Here is a 10230-nt window from a genome sequence, read left to right on the forward strand (position 1 = left end):
GGGGGAGGAGAGAGAGAGAGAGACAGAGAGAGAGAGAGACAGAGAGAGAGAGAGAGAGAGAGAGAGAGAGAGAAGGGAGGGGAATAGGAAGACAGAGAGAGAAGGAGGGAGAGAGACAGAGAGGGAAGGGAGGGGAATAGGAAGACAGAGAGAGAAGGAGGGAGAGAGACAGAGAGACAGAGAGGGAAGGGAGGGGAATAGGAAGACAGAGAGAGAAGGAGGGAGAGAGACAGAGGGAAGGAGGGAGAGAGAGAGTGGGGAAGGATGGAGAGAGAGAATGGGGAAGGAGGGAGGGAGAAAGTGGGTGAAGGAGGAAGAAAGAGGAGGGAGTGAGAAAGAGAGGGAAGGAGGGAGGGGGATTGACAGGGATAAAGAGGAGGAGAGAGAAAGAGGTGGAGGGAGAGAGAGGGATGAAGAAGAGAGAGGAGGGAGAGAGAAAAGGAGGGTTTTTTTGGCTTGAGTTCTTTTTCTCTCCTCTCTCTCCCTGGGTATCCCCTCATCACTCTCGCTGTGTGTCTCATTTCTGTGGCAGTCTCACTGCATCTGTCTCTGTGTTTTCTCTCTCCTGCATGTTGGAAGGTGTGACAGAGAGAGGTGAGAGTAGGTGTGGGGGGGGGGGGGAGGCAAAGAGATGGAGAGAGTGAGGGAGTAGAGAGAAAAGACAAGGAGAAGGGAGGCAGTGAGAGATGACAGTGACAGATAGGTGCATCTATCCCACTGCATCTCTCTACCCCTCTCCCTGTCTCTTTCTCCCAAGCTGCCTCTCTCCCCTCCTCATTTCTCTCCCCCCTTCTCTTCCTGTAATTTCTAGCACAAAGGGGGGAGGTTGGATTTATCTGCAGGACGAGAGAGAGAGAGTAACAGAGAAAGAAAGAGAGTAACAGAGAAAGAAAGTGTGTGAGAGAGAGATGCAGGCAGTGTTTCTTTTAATTAACGTGTCTGTGTTTGTGTATCTTGTATCACCCATCTCTACTCTATCCAGTATAAATATAGTAAAATAAATACTGATGTGTGTGTGTGTGTGTGTGTGTATGTATGTATGTATACATGGTATTTTATTTTTATTTATATATATATATATATATATATAAACACACACATATACGCTGACAAACACATATTGGGCAACTCACTTTACATCCCTATGCTTTTAGGCAACAAATCAGAGTGTAAGTTCTGTGGGGCAGGGACTCGTGCTATGCTCAGCGTTACACTGTATTCATCTTTTTCTTTTCTTGTGTAGCGCTGACACTGTACACAGCACTGTACATAGAATTTTTGAGTCCCTGCCCAAAGAGCTTGCAATCTAATTTATGTGCCGGAGGCACAGGGAGATAAAGCAAGTTGCCCAAGGTTACAGGGAGCTGACATTTGGGCTCAGCCACGTTCACCCACTTCAAAGACAGTGGCAATACCGCTAAACTGCCCCCTCACTAAGCACACATCTGTTGAGTATAAATGTGTTGCTGCCCCAGTGGATGGAGAGTACATTCACACTTAACCCTTGGTGTACAGCAGGCCGGCAGGAATTCTGACCTGTCCACACATGTAACACACATGTAACACGTCCCATGTAACACACGTAACACGTCCCATATAACACGTCCCATGTAACACACATGTAACACGTCCCATGTAACACACGTAACACGTCCCATGTAACACACGTAACACGTCCCATGTAACACACGTAACACGTCCCATGTAACACACGTAACACGTCCCATGTAATACACGTAACACGTCCCATGTAACACACGTAACACGTCCCATGTAACACACGTAACACGTCCCATGTAACACACGTAACACTGCCCATGTAACACACGTAACACGTCCCATGTAACACACGTAACACGTCCCATGTAACACACGTAACACGGCCCATGTAACACACGTAACACAGCCCATGTAACACACGTAACACGTCCCATGTAACACACGTAACACGGCCCATGTAACACACGTAACACGTCCCATGTAACACACGTAACACGTCCCATGTAACACACGTAACACGTCCCATGTAACACACGTAACACGTCCCATGTAACACACGTAACACGTCCCATGTAACACACGTAACACGTCCCATGTAACACGTAACACGTCCCTTGTAACACACGTAACACGTCCCATGTAACACACGTAACACGTCTCATGTAACACACGTAACACGTCCCATGTAACACACGTAACACGTCCCATGTGTAAGTTGTGTTCTATGATTTAGCTCCTGAACTTAGAGCTTCCCAGTGACAAGGATAATAACTGATCCCACAATATTGTGTCACTGCTGTAACACACTGTAACACACTGTAACACACTGTTACACACTGTTACACACTGTACTGATATCACCACTTTCTGATGTGTAAACAGCTCACAATGTGTCTTTCAATGTCATTCGGACACGGTACTGCTACTTTTTATGGCACTCTGCCCCCTGCATGGGCCCCAAGCACTTTGCCTTCAGGCCTCTGCCCTCTCCTCCTCCTCTCCCGCTCTGCCCTCTCCCGCTCTGCCCTCTCCTCCCCCCTCTCCCGCTCTGCCCTCTCCTCCCCCTCTCCTGCTCTGCCCTCTCCTCTCCTCCCCCCTCTCCCGCTCTGCCCTCTCCTCCCCCCTCTCCCGCTCTGCCCTCTCCTCCCCCTCTCCTGCTCTGCCCTCTCCTCTCCTCCCCCCTCTCCTGCTCTGCCCTCTCCTCTCCTCCCCCTTCTCCCGCTCTGCTGACGTCTCTCATCCTCTGCAAAGCGCGACACACACGGCCCCAGGAAAACAGAAATCAGACTTCTGTCTACCTCTGTACCTCCCCCCTGTGCCTCCCCTCTGCGCCCCCCTGTCTGTATCTCTGTGCCCCCGTCTATATCTCTGCCCTCTGTGCCTCCCTGTCTGTATCTCTGTGCCCCCTGTCTGTATCTCTGTGCCCCCGTCTATATCTCTGCCCCCCTGTGCCTCACTGTCTGTATCTCTGTGCCTCCCTGTGTATCTCTGTGCCCCCACCTCTGTGCCTCCCTGTCTGTATCTCTGTATCCCCCCTCTGTGCCCCCTGTCTGTATCTCTGTGCCTCCCTGTCTATCTCTGTGCCCCCCTGTGCCTCCCTCTCTGTATCTCTGTGCCCCTGTCTGTATCTGTCTCCCCCTCTGTGCCTCCCTGTCTGTATCTCTGTGCCTCCCTGTCTGTATCTCTGTGCCCCCCTGTGCCTCCCTGTCTGTATCTCTGTGCCCCTGTCTGTATCTGTCTCCCCCCTCTGTGCCTCCCTGTCTGTATCTCTGTGCCTCCCTGTCTGTATCTCTGTACCCCCCCCTCTGTGCCTCCCTGTCTGTATCTCTGTACCCCCCCTCTGTGCCTCCCTGTCTGTATCTCGGTGCCCCCCCTCTGTGCCTCCCTGTCTGTATCTCTGTCCCCCCCCCCCCTCTGTGCCTCCCTGTCTGTATCTCTGTGCCCCCTCTCTGTATCTCTGTCCCTCTTCTGTGCCTCCCTGTCTCCAGCTCTGTGCCTCCCTGTCTGTATCTCTGTGCCTCCCTGTCTGTATCTCGGTGCCCGCCCCCCCTCTGTGCCCCCTGTCTATATCTCTGTGCCCCCCCCTCTGTGCCCACTGTCTATATCTCTGTGCCCTCCCCCTCTGTGCCTCCCTGTCTGTATCTCGGTGCCCCCCCTCTGTGCCTCCGTCTGTATCTCTGTGCCTCCCTGTGCCCTCTCTGTGCCTCCCTGTCTGTATCTCTGTGCCTCCCTGTCTGTATCTCTGTGCCTCCCTGTCTGTATCTCTGTGCCTCCCTGTCTGTATCTCTGTGCCTCCCTGTCTGTATCTCGGTGCTTCCCTGTCTGTATCTCTGTGCCTCCCTGTCTGTATCTCGGTGCTTCCCTGTCTGTATCTCTGTGCCTCCCTGTCTGTATCTCTGTGCTTCCCTGTCTGTATCTCTGTGCCTCCCTGTCTGTATCTCTGTGCCTCCCTGTCTGTATCTCGGTGCTTCCCTGTCTGTATCTCTGTGCTTCCCTGTCTGTATCTCTGTGCTTCCCTGTCTGTATCTCTGTGCCTCCCTGTCTGTATCTCTGTGCCTCCCTGTCTGTATCTCTGTGCCTCCCTGTCTGTATCTCTGTGCCTCCCTGTCTGTATCTCTGTGCTTCCCTGTCTGTATCTCTGTGCCTCCCTGTCTATATCTCGGTGCTTCCCTGTCTGTATCTCTGTGCCTCCCTGTCTGTATCTCTGTGCCTCCCTGTCTGTATCTCTGTGCCTCCCTGTCTGTATCTCTGTGCCTCCCTGTCTGTATCTATGTGCCTCCCTGTCTGTATCTCTGTGCCTCCCTGTCTGTATCTCGGTGCTTCCCTGTCTGTATCTCTGTGCCTCCCTGTCTGTATCTCTGTGCCTCCCTGTCTGTATCTCTGTGCTTCCCTGTCTGTATCTCTGTGCCTCCCTGTCTGTATCTCTGTGCCTCCCTGTCTGTATCTCTGTGCCTCCCTGTCTGTATCTCTGTGCCTCCCTGTCTGTATCTCGGTGCCTCCCTGTCTGTATCTCTGTGCTTCCCTGTCTGTATCTCTGTGCCTCCCTGTCTGTATCTCTGTGCCTCCCTGTCTGTATCTCTGTGCCTCCCTGTCTGTATCTCTGTGCCTCCTTGTCTGTATCTCTGTGCTTCCCTGTCTGTATCTCTGTGCCCCCCCCCCTTTTCTCCCTGTCTGTATATCTGTGCCCCCCCTGTTCTCCCTGTCTATATATCTGTTCCTCCCTGTTTATATCTTTGTGCCCCTGCTGTGCCTCCCTGTCTGTATATCTCCCCCTTCCACCCCCCCCCCATCTGCTCCACTCTGTGCTCTCTTCATCTGTATTTATGTGCCTCCCCCTATAAAACACATTATTATCACAGACTGTAACTACACTGCACATACACAGTAACTACGAGTTAAACACATTGTGGATACTAGAACTGTAGAACATTTTATTTACACTGACTACAGGAAACTGACTGAAAATGTACAGGCGGTCCAGTAGCGTTGGATAGTGAAACCGCTGTAAAGTGAGTCCCATGTTAATCAGTGGCGGTGAGCGTTGGAAAACGCATTCAGGTGTCGGATCACGCATTCCGGCGTCGAAAAACGGCCCCTAGGGAGGCAGTGTAAAGCGTTGGATATGCCATTCGTTGTAAAGTGAAACGTTGGATAGCGAGGACTACCTGTACACGGATATTTCACATAATCTGTACCATTTTAGGAGGAGATATAGGGAGGGGTTATATGGGGCAATAGGAGGAGTTATAGGGGGTAGTTATATAGATAGGAGGAGTTATAGGGGGTAGTTATATAGATAGGAGTTATAGGGGGTAGTTATATAGATAGGAGAATATATAGGGGGTAGTTATATAGATAGGAGTTATTGGGGGTAGTTATATAGATAGGAGGAGATATAGGGGGTAGATATCTAGATAGGAGCAGTTATAGGGGGTAGTTATATAGATAGGAGGAGATATAGGGGGTAGTTATATAGATGGGAGTTATAGGGGGTAGTTATATACATAGGAGTTATAGGGGTAGTTATATAGATAGGAGGAGATACAGGAGGGTAGTTATATAGATAGGAGAAGTTTTAGGGGGTAGTTATATAGATAGGAGTTATAGGGGGGTAGTTATATAGATATGAGATATAGTGGGTAGTTATATAGATAGGAGATATAGGGGGTAGTTATATAGATAGGAGATATAGGGGGTAGTTATATAGATAGGAGTTATAGGGAGGTAGTTATATAGATAGGAGATATAGGGGGTAGTTATATAGATAGGAGATATAGGGGGTAGTTATATAGATAGGAGATATAAGGGGTAGTTATATAGATAGGAGATATAGGAGGTAGTTATATAGATAGGAGATATAAGGGGTAGTTATATAGATAGGAGATATAAGGGGTAGTTATATAGATAGGAGATATAGGGGGTAGTTATATAGATAGGATGAGCAGATTTCCCCAGAACCAGGACAAATGCTGTGCAAGCGCAGACGGCGAGCACGGACTGCACATGCGCGGTCAGCACCGCAGGACATTTACATAGAAAACCGGGACCTTTAGATTTCGGGACACCGGGACAGATGGCAAAAAAACGGGGCGTCCGGTCACCTTATATATACTGTATATAAAGCAATAGGAGAAGTTATAGGGAACTCCTATGGGGCCATAGGAGTTATAGGGAGAAGTTTTATGGAGCAAAGAAGTTATAGGGATTGGTTACATGGCGCTATAGGGGGAGGTTATATGGGGCAATAGGAGGGGTTTAGGGAGGGGCTATATGGAGCAATACGAGTTATAGGAAGCGGTTATATAGAGCAGGGGTGCACAAAGTGGGGGGCGCGAGATTTTCTGGGGGGGGGGCGGCTGTTACAGAGGCTCTGCGCTTCCCCGCATGCATTTAAAATAAATGCTAGGGATTGCATGGGGCCTCTAACTTTTTACTTACCTGGAGTTCCAGCGACGCGTCTCCATGGCAACCCGGAGTCAAATGACGCCGCAGGGTCACCTGACCACGTTGCCATGGCAACGTGACATCACATGACCCGCGACATCATTTGACGCCAGAGCCGTGCAGGATGGGGGGGGGGTCACATGCCGGAGGGGAGACGCATAAAGGAAACTTTTCCTACCCCTGATATTGAGCAATAGGAGGAGTTATAGGGAGGGGTTATATGGAGGAATAGGAGGAGTTATAGGGAGGGGTTATACGGAGGAATAGGAGGAGTTATAGGGAGGGGTTATACGGAGGAATAGGAGGAGTTATAGGGAGGGGTTATACGGAGGAATAGGAGGAGTTATAGGGAGGGGTTATACGGAGGAATAGGAGGAGTTATAGGGAGGGGTTATACGGAGGAATAGGAGGAGTTATAGGGTGGGGTTATACGGAGGAATAGGAGTTATAGGGTGGGGTTATACGCAGGAATAGGAGGAGTTATAGGGTGGGGTTATACGGAGGAATAGGAGTTATAGGGAGGGGTTATACGGAGGAATAGGAGGAGTTATAGGGTGGGGTTATACGCAGGAATAGGAGGAGTTATAGGGTGGGGTTATACGGAGGAATAGGAGTTATATGGTGGGGTTATACGGAGGAATAGGAGGAGTTATAGGGTGGGGTTATACGAAGGAATAGGAGTTATATGGTTGGGTTATACGGAGGAATAGGAGGAGTTATAGGGAGGGGTTATACGCAGGAATAGGAGGAGTTATAGGGTGGAGTTATACGGAGCAATAGGAGGAGTTATAGGGTGGGGTTATACGCAGGAATAGGAGGAGTTATAGGGAGGGGTTATACGCAGGAATAGGAGGAGTTATAGGGTGGGGTTATACGGAGCAATAGGAGGAGTTATATGGAAAACAGGAATTGAAAGTATCAGCACGACAGTAATGGCGTCCCAATCTGGACAAACTGCGCTGTTATATCATATGCAGAGCAGAGACACAGGCACTACGTTTCGGGGGTGTACAACCTCCCTTCTTCTGCGCCTGTTTTTCAGCCCTGCGTAGGATATAAAAAGTAGCGCTGTTTTGCGCACGCGTCCTGTGGTGCTGCTACGTCCAATTTCTGTTTTGCGAGTATTTGAAAGCAGCCGATTGGAGGACGCCGCGTTAAGTAGGGACTGCGCGGGGAGGGGAAACGGAGTGTCTGTTATACACACGCAGCAAGCAAGGAGAGGGCTGGCTTATAGGAGGTACAGTATTAGGAAGTATATGAAGCAAAGGAAGGAGTTGGAAGGATTGGTTATATGGAGAAGTAGGGGGATTTATAGGAAGAGGTTATATGAGGCAAAAGAATTTATAGGCGGGAGCTCTACGGAGGAATACAAGTTATAGGAAGCAGTTACATGACGTGGTGGGGGGTTATATGGAGCAATAGGAGTTATATGGAGAGGCTATATGGAGCTGTAGGGAGCGGTTATATTTAGCAATAGGAGGCGCTATAGAAAGTGGTTCTATGGAGCAGTAGGAGATATAGGGACCAGTTATTTAGAGGAATATGAGGGGTTATATGGAGCGGTTATATGAAGCAATAGGAGGAGCTATAGGTAGTGGTTATATGGAGGAATAGGGGGACGTATGGGGAGAGTTATAGGGAGCGGTTATATTATACATATATAATAGGATGTATGATATATATATATTTTTGGTCAGAAATCTCTGCCATGCCTGAGTTGGTGCAATCCTCTTTAATGAGCCGGGAGAAACCTGACTTACATCCTACACAGCCGCTGGCAGAATAATCAGGTCTGTGTGCGTGGTTCTCCAGCCTTAATACAGACTCCGCTCAACCCCCTGGGTGTCTGCACAGACTCATTGTGACCAGCCGGGGGAGCACATGCTCGCATGACATCATCATGTTACAGGCACAGAGGGACATGAAGGAGTGTGAGGGGGGGACGACAAAGGAGAGAGAGGGAGGGAGGAGAGAAGTGCAGAGATAGAGGGTGGAGAGGGAACATGAGGAGGGAGAATGGTGCAGAGAGGGGGAGAGAGAGCAGTACAATGAGAGAAATAGAAAAAAAAGGATTGTAAGCTCACCGGGGCAGAAATGTCCTTTCCTGTTGTCTGATTTTGTTTGTTGCACTTATTGTGTTATAATTCCCTGTATTGTATGGTCTCTTCTGTAAAGCGCTTAGTACACTGTGGGCACTATATAAAGCTATACCTAAGTAACCCCTTTACTTTTAGCTCTCAGACTTACAACTATCGCGGAGGCCGGGGCCTGAGTCCTGTGTCACTTACTGGGCCACACGTGGCGTACGGTCAGACAGCAGGAATAATACAAACACAGTATGGGTAATTCACTTAGTTTACTATATTTATTTATTTATAAAATATTTTACCAGGAAGTAATACATTGAGAGTTACCTCTCGTTTTCAAGTATGTCCTGGGCACAAAGTTAAGACAAATAATACATGGTTACAAATACAGTTACATAAATGAACAGGGTATACATTATATACAAGACATTGCGTGCACAGTTAAATAAAATATATATTATGGGCGAATGAAACAGTTACAGACCAGGTTAAAATGTGAGACAGCCTTAGATTTGAAAGAACTTAAACTGGTGGTGGATGTGAGAGTCTCTGGTAGATTGTTCCAGTTTTGGGGTGCACGGTAAGAGAAGGAGGAACGGCCGGATACTTTGTTGAGCCTTGGGACCATGAACAGTCTTTTGGAGTCTGATATATACACTTGTTAAATTCAGGCACCCTGTGATCCTCACTACACACTGTACACATACACAACACAATGCCCAAATAGTGCTGTGCCGGTGCGAGTCAGTGTCAGTGGTGCAGTAACCACCCAACCCTGGGCATGTTGGATTATGATGGTGCCGGCACACTGTCGGAGCTCGTGTTGTACTGCACCTGCTTCAGGCCTGTTCTTCAAAAAGGTGCTTCGGTACCACTGTGTTTTTATAGCCATTGAAGGTCCCCTCCAGTGAGGTGTCATCTCTTTTCCACCCTGGAACTGAAGCTCTCAGCTCCGGTCACCACGTGGACTCTCTCTGCAGACCCCACACGAACCTGCTGTGCTCAGGTCCGCACAGACCTAATCTAACATGACTGCCTTTCTTCTCCCGCATAGTCCCTCCTCTTCCACAGCCATTATTATTGGTTGCTTCTCATGCCCATCACAGTCACGTTGGAGAGGAACCTGCCAGGGGGGAGTGTGACAGTGTGTGAGCTCCCAGAAATGGGGTTACATCCTCCTCCTGCTAAAAATGTTGATGTCCCCATGAACAGGGTTAAATTTCTTGTGGTACATGGCCTTACTATTTAACACGTCCATCTCTTTAAGCACACAGGATCATAGGTACAGTGGAACTTACACACATCCAATTTTTCAATATTGCAGTACTGTTACACCACATGGTCCCACTGCTCCCAGGGTCATCTATCTCTAGCGTCATAGGTACCACCCATCCAGTCATACTAATCACAGGAACCTCTGTAGACACCCCTGGAGAGTCATAGATCAGTCTCATGAGGAGTTTAGTCTTCCTATTGGGCCGTGGCAAGAATATCGGGGGGTACTACTGTTATTTCCCCATGATTTTCAGAGGATCCACATGGTACTGGTGAATCGTGTTCTGCGGACCCTACACTTGAGGGGAGCACAGAAGTATCTATCACTGCTGTATCTTCAGATTCAATGTCCTGCTCAATGGGACCCACTGGGGTGAATGATAACATCTTGAGGAGGATGCCGCTCTTCCTTATTCAGGATATT

This window comes from Ascaphus truei, chromosome 8, assembly GCF_040206685.1.
Source record: "Ascaphus truei isolate aAscTru1 chromosome 8, aAscTru1.hap1, whole genome shotgun sequence".
NCBI classification, from domain to species: Eukaryota; Metazoa; Chordata; class Amphibia; order Anura; family Ascaphidae; genus Ascaphus; species Ascaphus truei.